Source organism: Heterodontus francisci, chromosome 1 (assembly GCF_036365525.1).
Source record: "Heterodontus francisci isolate sHetFra1 chromosome 1, sHetFra1.hap1, whole genome shotgun sequence".
NCBI classification, from domain to species: domain Eukaryota; kingdom Metazoa; phylum Chordata; class Chondrichthyes; order Heterodontiformes; family Heterodontidae; genus Heterodontus; species Heterodontus francisci.
The window spans coordinates 167491931-167513943 of NC_090371.1; positions in this window are offsets into that span (position 1 = coordinate 167491931).

Here is a 22013-nt window from a genome sequence, read left to right on the forward strand (position 1 = left end):
TGTTGATAGAGTCATGAAGTAGGTTTAGCCGTTGATTTAGTCTGGAGCATTTCTCGTTGATGAGATCTATGCCAAATTCGGCATCGCCATTTCAGATTGCAAACAATTGTCACCTGAACAGTTGCATTTTCTATTTTATTGCTGTGGTAAGTGCTGTCATGTGTGTGCGATGAATGTCTGGTTCTTCACACGCAACCTTATGTGTAATCTGGAACGCTTGACAACTGACCCATGATGTGACATTGCCAAGTGGTGATGCTAACCAAGATCTTCTCACATTTCTTCTAGTGCAAGCTCTCTTTCACACAGATGTCACCGTTCGGAATGGATTCTTTCTTCCAGGCTACTCCCAGTAACACTATGCAACCTTTACAGTCAAAAGGGACCATAATGGTAGTGCAAGCAGCTTCTTCCCACCAAAATCCTGTCAATGCTACAATTTTTTGAGATTCTTGACTGTCATTGCCAAGATTACCGTTGAGAAACTGTCATCACTTGATATGGTTAACGCTTGACTTTGCTTTTGCAAGACCTTTCTTCATCTGAACAGATTTCTCTGCAGATTTATTCACCGACAGCATTTCCTAAGATCTTTCTTCAAAACCTAAGGATTCTGTTAGTTTGGGAAATTTATTTTGTTCTCATCCATGGCCCGTCATCTATGCAACAAAATATTGTGGAGGAATGTGACCCTAACAATACCACTTGCTACTTTATCTTCATGGTAAGTGCTACTGTGTTGGGCTCATATTTGTCTGCTTGTTTAACAACGACGTGCCAATGGTGATTTTTCTCCATTTTGTGCTGCCATCATGCTTGGATTTTGCCTGTAATGTATTTCAATCCTCAGCTCTAACAGTTCTGTTTCTACATTTTGTCACATTACAAAATTCTGTCTTTACTTTTCCTTGAACTGGTAGTTTCATTGGAGATGTGCAAAGTGAAGTCACCTCAAAACAGTGGTCCTAATTGCTTTTTGCAAACAAGTACACTAAGTTCTACCTGTTGTGATGTCTTGCTTGTCGTAGCGTCATCACATAGTTCAGTTCACAGTTTTTCTGAAATCTTGACTGTGTTTGGCAAATCTGTAATGGTAACATTCCATATTTGATATTTGTGCAAGTATCTGTTTGGTGGTATTATATATATCTGGCCCATGACACTTTGATTAAATCTCTGTTTTCCAATGCAACTGTAGCTGCCAAATTCTAACAGATTTTTTAGCATTTGCATGTATCTAATTTGTGCTGCATCACTGAGATTAACATGACAACAACTGGATTTCTAGCAACATAGCCACAAAAGGGAATCGTTGTCACTTATTCAAAAGGAAGGTAATGATGTGTGAATTGCAAAGTTGAAATGTGGCGACCCGAAGAAATATAAAGGACTTGCATTACATGCAACAAATGACCGAAGACATGAAAGTGAAATGGAACCTGGTGTTCGGAGCAAAGAAAGATCTAAGTTTGCACCGATGTAATCTTTACTTTGTAACATGTTTGTTTTTGCGTTGCTTGTAGTCGTAAACTGGACTTTGCTGCTGAATTAGTCTGAACGAATCTCTCGCTGATGAGATCTTTGCCTGTATTGGCCTTGCCATTTCACATTACCGACATTTCTCGCCTGAACGGTAGCATTTTCTATTTTATTGCAGTGTTAAGTGCTGCCATGTTTGGGCGATGAATGTCTGGTACTTCATGTGCAACCTTACTGCAACTGGTAGTTTCATAGGAGATGTGCAATGTGAAGTCACCTCAACAGTGGTCCTAATAGCTTCTTGAAAACAAGTAAACTAAGTGCTACCTGTTGTGGTGTCTTGCTTGTCATACTGTCATCACATAGTCCACTTCTCAGTTTTGCTGTAATGTTGACTTTTCTTGGCAAATGTGTCTCTATTGGTAACATTCCATATTCAATATTTGTACAAGTGCCTTCTTGTTGGTGTGATATATATCTGGCTGATGACACATCTGGCTGCAGATCTGAAAGTGACATGGAGCCTGGAGTGAGGAGCAAAGAAAGAAACGTGCAGCAGAACTAAGTTTGTAAGTATGTAATCTTTACTTGACAACATCTTTGATAATGCTGTAGGTAGAGCTATAAAGTAGATTTGCCTGTTGATTTAGTCTGGAGCATTTCTCTTTGAAGAGATCTGTGCCCTTTTCAGCAGCGCCATTTCACATTGCCGACAATTGTCACCTGAACAGTAGCATTTCTATTTTATTGCAGTCTTAAGTGCTACCATGTTTGGGCGATGAATGTCTGGCACTTCATGTGCAACCATACTGCAACTGGTAGTTTCGTAGGAGATGTGCAATGTGAAGTCACCTCAACAGTGGTCCTAAGAGCCTCTTGAAAACAAGGACACTAAGTGCTACCTGTCGTGGTGTCTTGCTTGTCATACCGTCATCACATAGTCCAGTTCACAGTTTGCCTGTAATGTTGACTTTTCTTGGCAAATGTGTCTGTATTGGTAACATTCCATATTCGATATTTGTGCAAGTACCTTCGTGTTGGTGTGATATATATCTGGCTGATGACACTTTGATTGAATCCCATTTTCCTAAACCAGTCTAGCTACTAAGTTCCGACAGATTTTTCAGTGTTGGAGGGCATCTAGTTTATGATACATAGCTGAGATCAACATAACATCAAGTGACTTGTTAGCAAGGTGGACACAAAATGCAAGCATTGCCACCAATTCCACAAGGAAGTAAAGATATGTGAATTGCAAAGTTGAAATGTAGAGACTTGAGGAGATAGGAAGGGGTTGCGTTACATGCAACAAATGACCAAAGACCTGAAAGTGACATGGAGCCTGGATCGCGGGGCAAAGAAAGAAATGCACAGCAGTACTAAGTTTGCAAGTATGTAATCTTTACTTGACAACATCTTTGATAATGCTGTTGATAGAGTCATGAAGTAGGTTTAGCCGTTGATTTAGTCTGGAGCATTTCTCGTTGATGAGATCTATGCCAAATTCGGCATCGCCATTTCAGATTGCAAACAATTGTCACCTGAACAGTTGCATTTTCTATTTTATTGCTGTGGTAAGTGCTGTCATGTGTGTGCGATGAATGTCTGGTTCTTCACACGCAACCTTATGTGTAATCTGGAACGCTTGACAACTGACCCATGATGTGACATTGCCAAGTGGTGATGCTAACCAAGATCTTCTCACATTTCTTCTAGTGCAAGCTCTCTTTCACACAGACGTCACCGTTCGGAATGGATTCTTTCTTCCAGGCTACTCCTAGTAACACTATGCAACCTTTACAGTCAAAAGGGACCATAATGGTAGTGCAAGCAGCTTCTTCCCACCAAAATCCTGTCAATGCTACAATTTTTTGAGATTCTTGACTGTCATTGCCAAGATTACCGTTGAGAAACTGTCATCACTTGATATGGTTAACGCTTGACTTTGCTTTTGCAAGACCTTTCTTCATCTGAACAGATTTCTCTGCAGATTTATTCACCGACAGCACTTCCTAAGATCTTTCTTCAAAACCTAAGGATTCTGTTAGTTTGGGAAATTTATTTTGTTCTCACCCATGGCCCGTCATCTATGCAACAAAATATTGTGGAGGAATGTGACCCTAACAATACCACTTGCTACTTTATCTTCATGGTAAGTGCTACTGTGTTGGGCTCATATTTGTCTGCTTGTTTAACAACGACGTGCCAATGGTGATTTTTCTCCATTTTGTGCTGCTATCATGCTTGGATTTTGCCTGTAATGTATTTCAATCCTCAGCTCTAACAGTTCTGTTTCTACATTTTGTCACATTACAAAATTCTGTCTTTACTTTTCCTTGAACTGGTAGTTTCATTGGAGATGTGCAAAGTGAAGTCACCTCAAAACAGTGGTCCTAATTGCTTTTTGCAAACAAGTACACTAAGTTCTACCTGTTGTGATGTCTTGCTTGTCGTAGCGTCATCACATAGTTCAGTTCACAGTTTTTCTGAAATCTTGACTGTGTTTGGCAAATCTGTAATGGTAACATTCCATATTTGATATTTGTGCAAGTATCTGTTTGGTGGTATTATATATATCTGGCCCATGACACTTTGATTAAATCTCTGTTTTCCAATGCAACTGTAGCTGCCAAATTCTAACAGATTTTTTAGCATTTGCATGTATCTAATTTGTGCTGCATCACTGAGATTAACATGACAACAACTGGATTTCTAGCAACATAGCCACAAAAGGGAATCGTTGTCACTTATTCAAAAGGAAGGTAATGATGTGTGAATTGCAAAGTTGAAATGTGGCGACCCGAAGAAATATAAAGGACTTGCATTACATGCAACAAATGACCGAAGACATGAAAGTGAAATGGAACCTGGTGTTCGGAGCAAAGAAAGATCTAAGTTTGCACCGATGTAATCTTTACTTTGTAACATGTTTGTTTTTGCGTTGCTTGTAGTCGTAAACTGGACTTTGCTGCTGAATTAGTCTGAACGAATCTCTCGCTGATGAGATCTTTGCCTGTATTGGCCTTGCCATTTCACATTACTGACATTTCTCGCCTGAACGGTAGCATTTTCTATTTAATTGCAGTGTTAAGTGCTGCCATGTTTGGGCGATGAATGTCTGGTACTTCATGTGCAACCTTACTGCAACTGGTAGTTTCATAGGAGATGTGCAATGTGAAGTCACCTCAACAGTGGTCCTAATAGCTTCTTGAAAACAAGTAAACTAAGTGCTACCTGTTGTGGTGTCTTGCTTGTCATACTGTCATCACATAGTCCACTTCTCAGTTTTGCTGTAATGTTGACTTTTCTTGGCAAATGTGTCTCTATTGGTAACATTCCATATTCAATATTTGTACAAGTGCCTTCTTGTTGGTGTGATATATATCTGGCTGATGACACATCTGGCTGCAGATCTGAAAGTGACATGGAGCCTGGAGTGAGGAGCAAAGAAAGAAACGTGCAGCAGAACTAAGTTTGTAAGTATGTAATCTTCACTTGACAACATCTTTGATAATGCTGTTGGTAGAGCTATAAAGTAGATTTGCCTGTTGATTTAGTCTGGAGCATTTCTCTTTGAAGAGATCTGTGCCCTTTTCAGCAGCGCCATTTCACATTGCCGACAATTGTCACCTGAACAGTAGCATTTCTATTTTATTGCAGTCTTAAGTGCTACCATGTTTGGGCGATGAATGTCTGGCACTTCATGTCCAACCATACTGCAACTGGTAGTTTCGTAGGAGATGTGCAATGTGAAGTCACCTCAACAGTGGTCCTAAGAGCCTCTTGAAAACAAGGACACTAAGTGCTACCTGTCGTGGTGTCTTGCTTGTCATACCGTCATCACATAGTCCAGTTCACAGTTTGCCTGTAATGTTGACTTTTCTTGGCAAATGTGTCTGTATTGGTAACATTCCATATTCGATATTTGTGCAAGTGCCTTCGTGTTGGTGTGATATATATCTGGCTGATGACACTTTGATTGAATCCCATTTTCCTAAACCATTCTAGCTACTAAGTTCCGACAGATTTTTCAGTGTTGGAGGGCATCTAGTTTATGATACATAGCTGAGATCAACATAACATCAAGTGACTTGTTAGCAAGGTGGACACAAAATGCAAGCATTGCCACCAATTCCACAAGGAAGTAAAGATATGTGAATTGCAAAGTTGAAATGTGGAGACTTGAGGAGATAGGAAGGGGTTGCGTTACATGCAACAAATGACCAAAGACCTGAAAGTGACATGGAGCCTGGATCGCGGGGCAAAGAAAGAAATGCACAGCAGTACTAAGTTTGCAAGTATGTAATCTTTACTTGACAACATCTTTGATAATGCTGTTGATAGAGTCATGAAGTAGGTTTAGCCGTTGATTTAGTCTGGAGCATTTCTCGTTGATGAGATCTATGCCAAATTCGGCATCGCCATTTCAGATTGCAAACAATTGTCACCTGAACAGTTGCATTTTCTATTTTATTGCTGTGGTAAGTGCTGTCATGTGTGTGCGATGAATGTCTGGTTCTTCACACGCAACCTTATGTGTAATCTGGAACGCTTGACAACTGACCCATGATGTGACATTGCCAAGTGGTGATGCTAACCAAGATCTTCTCACATTTCTTCTAGTGCAAGCTCTCTTTCACACAGACGTCACCGTTCGGAACGGATTCTTTCTTCCAGGCTACTCCTAGTAACACTATGCAACCTTTACAGTCAAAAGGGACCATAATGGTAGTGCAAGCAGCTTCTTCCCACCAAAATCCTGTCAATGCTACAATTTTTTGAGATTCTTGACTGTCATTGCCAAGATTACCGTTGAGAAACTGTCATCACTTGATATGGTTAACGCTTGACTTTGCTTTTGCAAGACCTTTCTTCATCTGAACAGATTTCTCTGCAGATTTATTCACCGACAGCATTTCCTAAGATCTTTCTTCAAAACCTAAGGATTCTGTTAGTTTGGGAAATTTATTTTGTTCTCACCCATGGCCCGTCATCTATGCAACAAAATATTGTGGAGGAATGTGACCCTAACAATACCACTTGCTACTTTATCTTCATGGTAAGTGCTACTGTGTTGGGCTCATATTTGTCTGCTTGTTTAACAACGACGTGCCAATGGTGATTTTTCTCCATTTTGTGCTGCCATCATGCTTGGATTTTGCCTGTAATGTATTTCAATCCTCAGCTCTAACAGTTCTGTTTCTACATTTTGTCACATTACAAAATTCTGTCTTTACTTTTCCTTGAACTGGTAGTTTCATTGGAGATGTGCAAAGTGAAGTCACCTCAAAACAGTGGTCCTAATTGCTTTTTGCAAACAAGTACACTAAGTTCTACCTGTTGTGATGTCTTGCTTGTCGTAGCGTCATCACATAGTTCAGTTCACAGTTTTTCTGAAATCTTGACTGTGTTTGGCAAATCTGTAATGGTAACATTCCATATTTGATATTTGTGCAAGTATCTGTTTGGTGGTATTATATATATCTGGCCCATGACACTTTGATTAAATCTCTGTTTTCCAATGCAACTGTAGCTGCCAAATTCTAACAGATTTTTTAGCATTTGCATGTATCTAATTTGTGCTGCATCACTGAGATTAACATGACAACAACTGGATTTCTAGCAACATAGCCACAAAAGGGAATCGTTGTCACTTATTCAAAAGGAAGGTAATGATGTGTGAATTGCAAAGTTGAAATGTGGCGACCCGAAGAAATATAAAGGACTTGCATTACATGCAACAAATGACCGAAGACATGAAAGTGAAATGGAACCTGGTGTTCGGAGCAAAGAAAGATCTAAGTTTGCACCGATGTAATCTTTACTTTGTAACATGTTTGTTTTTGCGTTGCTTGTAGTCGTAAACTGGACTTTGCTGCTGAATTAGTCTGAACGAATCTCTCGCTGATGAGATCTTTGCCTGTTTTGGCCTTGCCATTTCACATTACCGACATTTCTCGCCTGAACGGTAGCATTTTCTATTTTATTGCAGTGTTAAGTGCTGCCATGTTTGGGCGATGAATGTCTGGCACTTCATGTGCAACCTTACTGCAACTGGTAGTTTCATAGGGGATGTGCAATGTGAAGTCACCTCAACAGTGGTCCTAATAGCTTCTTGAAAACAAGTAAACTAAGTGCTACCTGTTGTGGTGTCTTCCTTGTCATACTGTCATCACATAGTCCACTTCTCAGTTTTGCTGTAATGTTGACTTTTCTTGGCAAATGTGTCTCTATTGGTAACATTCCATATTCAATATTTGTACAAGTGCCTTCTTGTTGGTGTGATATATATCTGGCTGATGACACATCTGGCTGCAGATCTGAAAGTGACATGGAGCCTGGAGTGAGGAGCAAAGAAGGAAACGTGCAGCAGAACTAAGTTTGTAAGTATGTAATCTTCACTTGACAACATCTTTGATAATGCTGTAGGTAGAGCTATAAAGTAGATTTGCCTGTTGATTTAGTCTGGAGCATTTCTCTTTGAAGAGATCTGTGCCCTTTTCAGCAGCGCCATTTCACATTGCCGACAATTGTCACCTGAACAGTAGCATTTCTATTTTATTGCAGTCTTAAGTGCTACCATGTTTGGGCGATGAATGTCTGGCACTTCATGTGCAACCATACTGCAACTGGTAGTTTCGTAGGAGATGTGCAATGTGAAGTCACCTCAACAGTGGTCCTAAGAGCCTCTTGAAAACAAGGACACTAAGTGCTACCTGTCGTGGTGTCTTGCTTGTCATACCGTCATCACATAGTCCAGTTCACAGTTTGCCTGTAATGTTGACTTTTCTTGGCAAATGTGTCTGTATTGGTAACATTCCATATTCGATATTTGTGCAAGTGCCTTCGTGTTGGTGTGATATATATCTGGCTGATGACACTTTGATTGAATCCCATTTTCCTAAACCAGTCTAGCTACTAAGTTCCGACAGATTTTTCAGTGTTGGAGGGCATCTAGTTTATGATACATAGCTGAGATCAACATAACATCAAGTGACTTGTTAGCAAGGTGGACACAAAATGCAAGCATTGCCACCAATTCCACAAGGAAGTAAAGATATGTGAATTGCAAAGTTGAAATGTGGAGACTTGAGGAGATAGGAAGGGGTTGCGTTACATGCAACAAATGACCAAAGACCTGAAAGTGACATGGAGCCTGGATCGCGGGGCAAAGAAAGAAATGCACAGCAGTACTAAGTTTGCAAGTATGTAATCTTTACTTGACAACATCTTTGATAATGCTGTTGATAGAGTCATGAAGTAGGTTTAGCCGTTGATTTAGTCTGGAGCATTTCTCGTTGATGAGATCTATGCCAAATTCGGCATCGCCATTTCAGATTGCAAACAATTGTCACCTGAACAGTTGCATTTTCTATTTTATTGCTGTGGTAAGTGCTGTCATGTGTGTGCGATGAATGTCTGGTTCTTCACACGCAACCTTATGTGTAATCTGGAACGCTTGACAACTGACCCATGATGTGACATTGCCAAGTGGTGATGCTAACCAAGATCTTCTCACATTTCTTCTAGTGCAAGCTCTCTTTCACACAGACGTCACCGTTCGGAATGGATTCTTTCTTCCAGGCTACTCCTAGTAACACTATGCAACCTTTACAGTCAAAAGGGACCATAATGGTAGTGCAAGCAGCTTCTTCCCACCAAAATCCTGTCAATGCTACAATTTTTTGAGATTCTTGACTGTCATTGCCAAGATTACCGTTGAGAAACTGTCATCACTTGATATGGTTAACGCTTGACTTTGCTTTTGCAAGACCTTTCTTCATCTGAACAGATTTCTCTGCAGATTTATTCACCGACAGCACTTCCTAAGATCTTTCTTCAAAACTAAGGATTCTGTTAGTTTGGGAAATTTATTTTGTTCTCACCCATGGCCCGTCATCTATGCAACAAAATATTGTGGAGGAATGTGACCCTAACAATACCACTTGCTACTTTATCTTCATGGTAAGTGCTACTGTGTTGGGCTCATATTTGTCTGCTTGTTTAACAACGACGTGCCAATGGTGATTTTTCTCCATTTTGTGCTGCCATCATGCTTGGATTTTGCCTGTAATGTATTTCAATCCTCAGCTCTAACAGTTCTGTTTCTACATTTTGTCACATTACAAAATTCTGTCTTTACTTTTCCTTGAACTGGTAGTTTCATTGGAGATGTGCAAAGTGAAGTCACCTCAAAACAGTGGTCCTAATTGCTTTTTGCAAACAAGTACACTAAGTTCTACCTGTTGTGATGTCTTGCTTGTCGTAGCGTCATCACATAGTTCAGTTCACAGTTTTTCTGAAATCTTGACTGTGTTTGGCAAATCTGTAATGGTAACATTCCATATTTGATATTTGTGCAAGTATCTGTTTGGTGGTATTATATATATCTGGCCCATGACACTTTGATTAAATCTCTGTTTTCCAATGCAACTGTAGCTGCCAAATTCTAACAGATTTTTTAGCATTTGCATGTATCTAATTTGTGCTGCATCACTGAGATTAACATGACAACAACTGGATTTCTAGCAACATAGCCACAAAAGGGAATCGTTGTCACTTATTCAAAAGGAAGGTAATGATGTGTGAATTGCAAAGTTGAAATGTGGCGACCCGAAGAAATATAAAGGACTTGCATTACATGCAACAAATGACCGAAGACATGAAAGTGAAATGGAACCTGGTGTTCGGAGCAAAGAAAGATCTAAGTTTGCACCGATGTAATCTTTACTTTGTAACATGTTTGTTTTTGCGTTGCTTGTAGTCGTAAACTGGACTTTGCTGCTGAATTAGTCTGAACGAATCTCTCGCTGATGAGATCTTTGCCTGTATTGGCCTTGCCATTTCACATTACCGACATTTCTCGCCTGAACGGTAGCATTTTCTATTTTATTGCAGTGTTAAGTGCTGCCATGTTTGGGCGATGAATGTCTGGTACTTCATGTGCAACCTTACTGCAACTGGTAGTTTCATAGGAGATGTGCAATGTGAAGTCACCTCAACAGTGGTCCTAATAGCTTCTTGAAAACAAGTAAACTAAGTGCTACCTGTTGTGGTGTCTTGCTTGTCATACTGTCATCACATAGTCCACTTCTCAGTTTTGCTGTAATGTTGACTTTTCTTGGCAAATGTGTCTCTATTGGTAACATTCCATATTCAATATTTGTACAAGTGCCTTCTTGTTGGTGTGATATATATCTGGCTGATGACACATCTGGCTGCAGATCTGAAAGTGACATGGAGCCTGGAGTGAGGAGCAAAGAAAGAAACGTGCAGCAGAACTAAGTTTGTAAGTATGTAATCTTTACTTGACAACATCTTTGATAATGCTGTAGGTAGAGCTATAAAGTAGATTTGCCTGTTGATTTAGTCTGGAGCATTTCTCTTTGAAGAGATCTGTGCCCTTTTCAGCAGCGCCATTTCACATTACCGACAATTGTCACCTGAACAGTAGCATTTCTATTTTATTGCAGTCTTAAGTGCTACCATGTTTGGGCGATGAATGTCTGGCACTTCATGTCCAACCATACTGCAACTGGTAGTTTCGTAGGAGATGTGCAATGTGAAGTCACCTCAACAGTGGTCCTAAGAGCCTCTTGAAAACAAGTACACTAAGTGCTACCTGTCGTGGTGTCTTGCTTGTCATACCGTCATCACATAGTCCAGTTCACAGTTTGCCTGTAATGTTGACTTTTCTTGGCAAATGTGTCTGTATTGGTAACATTCCATATTCGATATTTCTGCAAGTGCCTTCGTGTTGGTGTGATATATATCTGGCTGATGACACTTTGATTGAATCCCATTTTCCTAAACCATTCTAGCTACTAAGTTCCGACAGATTTTTCAGTGTTGGAGGGCATCTAGTTTATGATACATAGCTGAGATCAACATAACATCAAGTGACTTGTTAGCAAGGTGGACACAAAATGCAAGCATTGCCACCAATTCCACAAGGAAGTAAAGATATGTGAATTGCAAAGTTGAAATGTAGAGACTTGAGGAGATAGGAAGGGGTTGCGTTACATGCAACAAATGACCAAAGACCTGAAAGTGACATGGAGCCTGGATTGCGGGGCAAAGAAAGAAATGCGCAGCAGTACTAAGTTTGCAAGTATGTAATCTTTACTTGACAACATCTTTGATAATGCTGTTGATAGAGTCATGAAGTAGGTTTAGCCGTTGATTTAGTCTGGAGCATTTCTCGTTGATGAGATCTATGCCAAATTCGGCATCGCCATTTCAGATTGCAAACAATTGTCACCTGAACAGTTGCATTTTCTATTTTATTGCTGTGGTAAGTGCTGTCATGTGTGTGCGATGAATGTCTGGTTCTTCACACGCAACCTTATGTGTAATCTGGAACGCTTGACAACTGACCCATGATGTGACATTGCCAAGTGGTGATGCTAACCAAGATCTTCTCACATTTCTTCTAGTGCAAGCTCTCTTTCACACAGACGTCACCGTTCGGAACGGATTCTTTCTTCCAGGCTACTCCTAGTAACACTATGCAACCTTTACAGTCAAAAGGGACCATAATGGTAGTGCAAGCAGCTTCTTCCCACCAAAATCCTGTCAATGCTACAATTTTTTGAGATTCTTGACTGTCATTGCCAAGATTACCGTTGAGAAACTGTCATCACTTGATATGGTTAACGCTTGACTTTGCTTTTGCAAGACCTTTCTTCATCTGAACAGATTTCTCTGCAGATTTATTCACCGACAGCACTTCCTAAGATCTTTCTTCAAAACCTAAGGATTCTGTTAGTTTGGGAAATTTATTTTGTTCTCATCCATGGCCCGTCATCTATGCAACAAAATATTGTGGAGGAATGTGACCCTAACAATACCACTTGCTACTTTATCTTCATGGTAAGTGCTACTGTGTTGGGCTCATATTTGTCTGCTTGTTTAACAACGACGTGCCAATGGTGATTTTTCTCCATTTTGTGCTGCCATCATGCTTGGATTTTGCCTGTAATGTATTTCAATCCTCAGCTCTAACTGTTCTGTTTCTACATTTTGTCACATTACAAAATTCTGTCTTTACTTTTCCTTGAACTGGTAGTTTCATTGGAGATGTGCAAAGTGAAGTCACCTCAAAACAGTGGTCCTAATTGCTTTTTGCAAACAAGTACACTAAGTTCTACCTGTTGTGATGTCTTGCTTGTCATGGCGTCATCACATAGTTCAGTTCACAGTTTTTCTGAAATCTTGACTGTGTTTGGCAAATCTGTAATGGTAACATTCCATATTTGATATTTGTGCAAGTATCTGTTTAGTGGTATTATATATCTCTGGCCCATGACACTTTGATTAAATCTCTGTTTTCCAATGCAACTGCAGCTGCCAAATTCTAACAGATTTTTGAGCATTTGCATGTATCTAATTTGTGCTGCATCACTGAGATTAACATGACAACAACTGGATTTCTAGCAACATAGCCACAAAAGGGAATCGTTGTCACTTATTCAAAAGGAAGGTAATGATGTGTGAATTGCAAAGTTGAAATGTGGCGACCTGAAGAAATATAAAGGACTTGCATTACATGCAACAAATGACCGAAGACATGACTTTTCTTGGCAAATTTGTCTCCATTGGTAACATTTCATATTCAATATTTGAACAAGTGCCTTCTTGTTGGTGTGATATATATCTGGCTGATGACAGATCTGCCTGCAGATCTGAAAGTGACATGGAGCCTGGAGTGAGGAGCAAAGAAAGAAAGGTGCAGCAGAACTAACTTTGTAAGTATGTAATCTTTACTTGACAACATCTTTGATAATGCTGTCGGTAGAGCTATAAAGTAGATTTGCCTGTTGATTTAGTCTGGAGCATTTCTCTTTGAAGAGATCTGTGCCCTTTTCAGCAGCGCCATTTCACATTGCCGACAATTGTCACCTGAACAGTAGCATTTCTATTTTATTGCAGTCTTAAGTGCTACCATGTTTGGGCGATGAATGTCTGGCACTTCATGTCCAACCTTACTGCAACTGGTAGTTTCGTAGGAGATGTGCAATGTGAAATCACCTCAATAGTGGTCATAAGAGCCTCTTGAAAACAAGTACACTAAGTGCTACCTGTCGTGGTGTCTTGCCTGTCATACCGTCATCACATAGTCCAGTTCTCAGTTTGGCTGTGATGTTGACTTTTCTTGGCAAATGTGTCTGTATTGGTAACATTCCATATTCGATATTTGTGCAAGTGCCTTCTTGTTGGTGTGATATATATCTGGCTGATGATACATCTGGCTGCAGACCTGAAAGTGACATGGAGCCTGGAGTGAGGAGCAAAGAAAGAAACGTGCAGCAGAACTAACTTTGCAAGTATGTAATCTTTACTTGACAATATCTTTGATAATGCTGTAGATAGAGCCATAAAGTAGATTTGCCTGTTGATTTAATCTGGAGCATTTCACTTTGATGAGATCTGTTCCTTTTTGAGCAGCACCATTTCAGATTGCAGACAATTGTCACCTGAACAGTTGCATTTTCTGTTTCATTGCAGTGCTACGTGCTGTCATGTGTGGGCGATGAATATTTGGCTCTTCACGTGCAGCCTAATGTGTAATCTGGAACTCTTGACAACTGACTCATGAAGTTGCATCGTTGAGTGGTGATGCTTACCAAGATCTGTGCACATTTCCTCTCGTGCAAGCTCATGCTTACCTCGTGGTATTGGGTTGCAATTGTCTAACTGGTTAACAACGACGTACCAAAGTTGCTGTTTCCTCCATTTCTTACTGGTCATTTGCATGCAATCACTTCAAAATGTTCTGCAGCATTCTGTTTCTCGCCCAATGAGAAAGCAGGCACTGCTGGACCTGATTCTAGGGAATGCCATGGGCCCTGGAGAACATTAAGGGGACATAAGAGATCATCAGGTTTTGGCTGACTATGGAAAAGGAGAAAGAATGATCCAGAGCAAGATTAATTAACTGGAGGGAAGCCAACTTCAATGGAGTAAGAATGGATGTGTAATGAATAAATTGGAATCAGAGCTTGGCGGGAAAATTTGTAGCTGTATAATCCGTTCAAAGAAGAGATAGTTTAGGTACAGTCGAGGTATGTTCCCTCAAGGGGGAAAGGCAGGGTAAACAAATCCAGAGCTCCTTGAATGACAAAAGAGATAGAGATCAAGATAAAGAAGAAGAAGTGTGCTCGCAACAGATGCCAGGTGGAAAATACTGTTGAAAACCAGGCTGAATATAGAAAGTTCAGAGGGCAAGTGAGAAAGCCAATCAGAATCAAAGAAAGTATGAAAAGAGACTGCAGTTAACATAAAAGGCAATCCCAACATTTTCTATAGACATATAAATAGTAAAAGGGTTGTAAAAGGAGGAATGGGGCCAATTAAGACCAGAAATGGAAGCAGAATGCATAACTGAGGTATTACTAAGGAATTAGATGCCTCCCAGGCAATGGTGAAATAGGAGGTAATTCAGACACTAGAAGGGTTTAAAATTGGTAAGGAGGACGTATTAGATAGGCTGTCTCTACCTAAAGTGGTTAAGGTACCAGGACCAGATGAGATGCATCCAAGGGTACTGAGGGAAGTGAGAGTGGAAATTGCAGAGGCACTGGCCATACTTTTTCAGTCTTCCTTAGACTCGGGATGGTACCAGAGGACTAGAGAATTGCAAATGTTACACCCTTGTACAAAAAAGGGTGTAAAGATAAGCCCAGCAACTACAGGCCAGTCACTTAGGTGGTGGTGAAAATTCTAGAAAGAATAATTCTGGGCAAAATTAATGGTCACCTGGACAAATGCAGGTTAATTAAGGAAAGCCAGCATGGATTTCTGAAGGGAAAATCATGTTTAACAAACTTGCTGGAGTTTTTTGAAGAGATAACAGAGAGGGTTGATGAGGGCTGTGCAGTTGATGTGGTGTGCATAGACTTCTAAAAGGCATTTGATACAGTCCCACACAACAGACTTGTGAGCAAGTTATAGATTATGGAATAAACTTGGAAAGTAGCAACATGGATAGGGAATTGGCCGAGTGACAGGAAACAAAGAGTAATGGTTAATGGATGTTTTCCGGGCTGGAGGAGGGTTTGTAGTGGAGTTCCCCAGGGGTCAGTATTGGGACCCTTGTTTTTCCTAATATATATTAATGACCCTGACCTTGGTGTACAGAGTACAATTTCAAAGTTTGCGGATGATATGAAACTTGGAAGCATTGTGAACAGTGAGGAGGATAGTGTAGAATTTCAAAAGACCATAGGCAAGTTGGTGGAATGGGCGGACAGTGATACATTTTGGTAGGAAGAACATGGAGAGATGATATAAAATAAAGGGTACAATTCTAAAGGAGGTGCAGGAGCAGAGGGACCTGGTTCTATATGTGCATAAGTCATTGAAGGTGACAGGACAGGTGGAGAGAATGGTTAATAAAGCATCCTGGGCTTTATTAACAGGGGCATAGAGTACAAGAGTAAGGAGGTTATGACAATAGTTTGGCCTCAGCTGGCGTATTGCATCCAGATCTGGGTGCCATGTTTAGGAAGGATGTGAAGGCATTCGAGAGGGTGCAGAAAAGATTCATGACAATGATTCCCAAGATGAGGAACTTCGGTTGTGAAGATAGATTGGAGAAGTTGGGACTGTTTTCCTTGGAGAAGAGAGGTTGAGAGGAGATTTGATAGAGGTATTCAAAATGCTGAGGGGTCTGGACAGAGCACATAGGGAGAAACTGTTCCCACTCATGAAAGGATCGAGAACAAGAGGGCACAGATTTAAAACAATTGGTAAAAGAAGCAAAAGCGACATGAGGAAAAAAATTTTCACGCAGCATCTGATTAAGGTCTGGAATGCACTGCCTGAGAGTGAGGTGGAGGCAGGTTCAATTGAAGCATTCAAAAGGAAATTAGACAATTATATGAAAAGGAAGAATGTGCAGGGTTAGGGGGAGAAGGTGGAGAAGTGGCACTAGGTGAAATGCTCATTAGGAAAGCTGGTGCAGACACGATGGGCCAAATGGCCTTCTTCTGCACTGTAACAATTCTGTGATTCTGTTTCTTCCTAATGCAATCTCTCTTTCACATATACTTCATCTTTTGGAAAGGATTCTTTCTTACAGGCTACTCCGTAGTAGCACCATGCAACCTCTGCAGTCTAAAGAGACCATACCGGTAGTGTAAACATCTTATTCCCATCAAAATCCTGTAAGCGCTACAAGTTGTGGTGACTCCTGTCTGCAATTGCCAAGATATCCCATAAAAATTGAGGCATGACTTTATAAGGTTTATCGCTTGCTTTGCCTTTTGCAATGCTTTTTTTCATTTGAGCACATTTTATGGGAGATTTATTCACAGACCACACTTCGTAACAACTTGCTTTAAAAGATGATGTGGATGTTGGTTTTGTTCCCAGCCTTCCATCTCTGTAACAAAATGTTGTGGACAAATATAATGCTAACGGTAACACTTCCTTTTTACTTACCATGTAGAAAAAAAGGAAGTGTTACCATTTGCATTATATTGTGTTATGGGAATCAAATTAACATCAATTAACGACTCTCCACACCATCTGATAGAGATTAACAGCGTACTTCCCTTCCCTTCCTCAACTTCTCTGTCTCCATCTCTGGGGATAGGCTGTCTACTAATATTCATTATATGCACATCGACTCCCACAGTTACCGTGACCACACTTCTTCACACTCTATCTCCTGTAAGGACTCCATTCCATTCTCCCAGTTTTTCCGTCTCCGACACATCTGCTCTGATGATGCTACCATCCAAGACAGCATTTCTGATATGTCTTCCTTTTTCCTCAACCGTGGATTCCCCCTCACTGTGGTTGACGGGGCCCTCAGCCGTGTCCGGCTCATTTCCCGCACTTCTACCCTCACCCCTTCCCCTCCCTCCCAGAACCGCGACAGGTTTCCCCTTTTCCTCACTTTCCACCCCACCAGCCTCCACATCCAAAGGATCATCCGCCACAATTTCCGCCACCTCAGCGTGATGCCACTACCAAATGCATCATCCACTCCCCTCCCCTGTCAGCATTCCAAATGGATCGTTCCCTCCGTGACACCCTGGTCCACTCCTCCATTACCTTCAACACCTCGTCCCCTTCCCACGGCACCTTCCCATGCAATCACAGGAGGTGTAATACCTGCACTTTTACCTCCTCTCTCCTCACTATCCAAGGCAACAAACACTCCTTTCAGGTGAAACAACAATTTACTTGAACTTCTTTCAATGTAGTATACTCTATTCGCTGCTCACAATGTGGTCTCCTCTACACTGGGGAGACCAAACGCAGATTGGGTGACTGCTTTGTGGAACACCTCCACTCAGTCCGAAAGCATGACTCCGAGCTTCCGGTTGCTTGCCATTTCAACACACCCCACTGCTCTCATGCTCACATCTCTGTCCTGGGCTTGCTGCAGTGTTCCAGTGAACATCAACACAAGCTCTAAGAACAGCATCTCATTTACCGATTAGGCACACTACAGCCTGCCGGACTGAACATTGAGTTCAGTAATTTCACAGTATGCCGGGCACCACCCCCCCTGCTCTTTTTATTTTCAGTTATTGTTTTCTTTTTCTTTTTTCTTTTTCGTTTATTTTAGAGTAGCTCCTTTCATCATTCATTTTTCTTACCATGTGCCTGCCCACTGTTTTTTTCATGTTTGTGCTTTGGGCCAAGGTTGTTCTTTTTTCTGACCATTAACACCCTCTCTGCACTAACACTTTCAACACACCATTAACATACCGTTTGCCTTTGCTCCATGACCTTCTCTGTGACCCTGTCCTATCAACACCTTGTCTGTTGTTATCTCTTGCCCCATCCCCGCTTTATTTGCTTAAAACCTATTACATTTCTAACCTTTGCCAGCTCTGATGAAGGGTCACTGACCTGAAACATTAACTCTGCTTCTGTCTCCACAGATGCTGCCAGACTTGCTGAGTATTTCCAGCATTTCTTGTTTTTATTTATTATTAACAGTGTACTGTTATACTTGCAAGGGAGAGAGAGATTCTGCATCCTTTGCAGTCCATTGCAGCTCTCTCTCTCAGTCAGTTTCACAGGCAGCTGTGCTGATAAGGAGAATACGTGCTTACAGTCACGTACACATTACCCAAAATGCTGCTGTTGTACACAATTCCCACACTGCTGCTGTGTCTGCTGAATATACTGAGTGTACTTTTCACTCTTTCGGTCCCCCCTTTTGGCCCTTGGCGACTACCTGCCCAAGATGATCACGTTAACTATCTACCACTGCTCTGGACTGCCTGCTCCATGCCATTGGCCAGGTGGCTGGTTAGGTTGCTTTTTGCTTTTTGCTACGCTAAATTACGCTAAGGCTTTGCATTTCCTGATCCCTTAACAGTTCTTTATACTCAAGTACAGTGTCTTTAAGTTTCTGCCTCCTTCTCTTCCTTCTGTATGACTTACAAGCCAGGATTACCCATACTAGGGACAAGACAAGTTGTACAACCACCAGGGCATGGGACACTATCCTGATCCAGGGGTGGATGTTTACAATTAACCCCAATTCCAAATTTATTGGTACCAGGGGTCTGTGCTTCGGGTATGATCTACATCCTCCGGGATGTCTTGTAGCTCCTCCTCCAACTGGTAATACCACTTGACCATCCTCTCTAGCTCTGTCCGGAGGGTGTTCAGCCTCTTTGGCTCTCTGGGCAGCAGTTGTGCTGTCGGGGGAAGGTATTGGTCTAGGTCTCCTCTGAGGTCATCCGTGGAATGCAGACGAACCTTGTCTCTCTTGTGCATGTAGACCAGATGGGCCTCGCTTATGGTTGTTGGAGCCCGCAGGGACAGGCAGAAATTGGGGCTTGGTACTGGGCATCTTAAAGGTCCATATAGGTACTCCGTTTCTGCAGTAGTCACACAGTTCTCCCCTTTTCCCCTATATGCCGCATGTGTGGGCTCAGGCCTCGAGCTGCTGACTTGTATGGTGCACTTCACCGTCCTGCTGAATTCACACAATGCCCTCTCTCCCCTTCCAACGGGATGGGGACATATGGTGTAGACCCTGCCTTTCTATACCCCGTCAATATCACACCGGTCATGGTCCCATTCCTGTCAATGGCATAGGTGGGCACCAGGTGGTACTGTATGTACTTGTCCTCTCTTATTACTCCAATGTTTTCAACTGCACATTGTGGGTAGTAGTCCTGGTCATTCGGAACCACCGGTGCCATCATTGTTAGACCTACCATCATCAAATTTACAGCAACACATCCTTGGATTACAGGATACACTCTGGATAGACCCTTGAGCCTGCAACCATTCATATTGCCCGGATGCTGTGCCATTTCCCTTAGGTGGGTGCTATTAATCCAATCTGGGATTTGTTGTTCCTGTATCTACCTGAGACTGTGCCTGACCTGTCTCACTATCCATGCTCCGTATGCATGGCATGCGGCGGTCTTTTGTTCCTCTCTCCCTTAATTCTTCCGTACAATCTATCAGGGAGTTAATGTGCCTGCTGCCCACCCAGTGGCAACATCATTCACCAGGCTTCATTTGTGCCAGCTGAATGGGTCTCGCCCCCTCTTGGTGTGGTCATATGCCCCAGCGGCGTCCGCTGCATCCCTCACTACTCTATCTACCATTCTCTGGTATAGCGCCCGTATCTTGAGTCACTTGCACCACTGTGGGAGGGTCGGTTGCTCATAATGTATGTTATTGTATGATTCACCCATTAGTTGGACCAGGGGTCCATGGTGGGCATGTCCACGGAGTTGTTGTGGGGGCTAGAGTACTTTTCAGTGACTCGGGTGTGGGCCGCTCCTGCCTCTGAAGTAACATGGTCTGTATTTGGTTCTTCCCCGCCTTGTCCTTGCCCTGACAGATGAACAAGAAGGTTTCTCACCTGAGAAATTTCAGCTGTTGGCCTAATGCTAAAAATAATACAGACCGCACCAAATGTTTAATTATTTAATCCGCTGCAGCAAAACATCAGATTGCCCAGTTCACAGCTTTTCTGCAATGTTGGCTAGGCCACGGCTACCCTAGTGCAAACCCACGGTGTAATCCTGAAAGTCAGACGTGTTATCGGTTATATGTTAGAACATAGGAACAGAAGGTGGCCAATTAGCCCCTCAAGTCTGCTCCGCCATTCAATGAGATCATGGCTGATCTGCAACCAAACTCCATATACCCACCTTAAGAGCATAACAACAAAAGAACTTTATGGTTTTTGTCCTATATCTATTAATACCTTTGGTTATCAAAAATCTATCAATCTCAGATATAAAATGAACAATTGACTCAGCATCAACTGCCACTTACATTAGAGAGTTCCAAACTTCTGTCGTCCCTTGTGTCTAAAAGTGTTTCCTAACTTCCCTCCTGAAAGAACTGTCTATAATTTTAGACTATTCCCCTATTACTAGACTCCTCAACTAGGGGAATTAATTTCTCACTATCTACCCTATCAGTTCTACCCTATCAGTTCCCTACCCTACCATATCTTGGAATCTTCAATCAAATCACCCTTTAATCTTCTATGTTTCAGGAAATGCAACCGTAGTTATTGCAATCAGATAGAATAAACTCTGTGAAGTGTTACTATCAGTATTTTTATTGTTATGATATCCAACCTTTGTAAAACCACTATCAGCCCTCACGGCAAAGCAAATAGGAATCAGAGGAATAGACCCGAGAAGTAACATGCAGTCTTAGTATTCTCCACTAGGTGTCATTAAGATGCTTAGAATAAGTTCAGTCAACATTCTACTTCAGTGTGGGTACTATTTAAGTGAATCTTCACCGTAGAAATTTTATTCCATACATATAAAAAGAAAAATAACTATGCTTTAAATTTTGGTTTAATTAAATGTTATATTTTTATAGTGTTAGTTTTCTCTAGATCATCCCAGAAAAATCAAAGCCTATTTAATTTCTCAGTTTTTTCACTGTGGTATAAACTTAATATGGAATTGATTAGCGATAAATATTAGAGAAAAAAAGTCTGGACTGGAAATAACAAATATAAGCTAGAATATTGTTTGTGTCAATGGATTAAATCCATTTGGTAGTTACACCTGAAAGAGTTTGGTAATATTTTTACAATTATACACGTCACCCTCAAAAGAATGTAATCTGATATTCAAATGCTTCATAAATAATGCTAACTTTACATGAATTTTCACTGCATTTTTTCAGTAACAGTAAGAGAGTATTGCTACTGTTACTTTTATACAACTCTAAATTTCAATTAATATGCATCACACTTTTTTCTTTGCACCTTTATATTCAAATAAAAGCAATCTTAACATCAAATGGCTTTTTACAAAATAATTTCAGTTTCAATCTTATAAAATGATTTATTGCTTGACTGGCTCAGAGTTTGTAAATTTAGCCAGGTTTTGGACATTTGATTGGAACTAACATAATCATTTCAATAATCACTTCTTATTGGCAATGCAATCATACCTTCAGTTTTGTTTCAATTTGTGAATTGATTTTGTTTTAAATTGCAATTCAGGTATTTTCCATTTGAAATGAAAAGTGGATTTGTAATTACTGTACATCTTTGGTGCTGTGCTTTG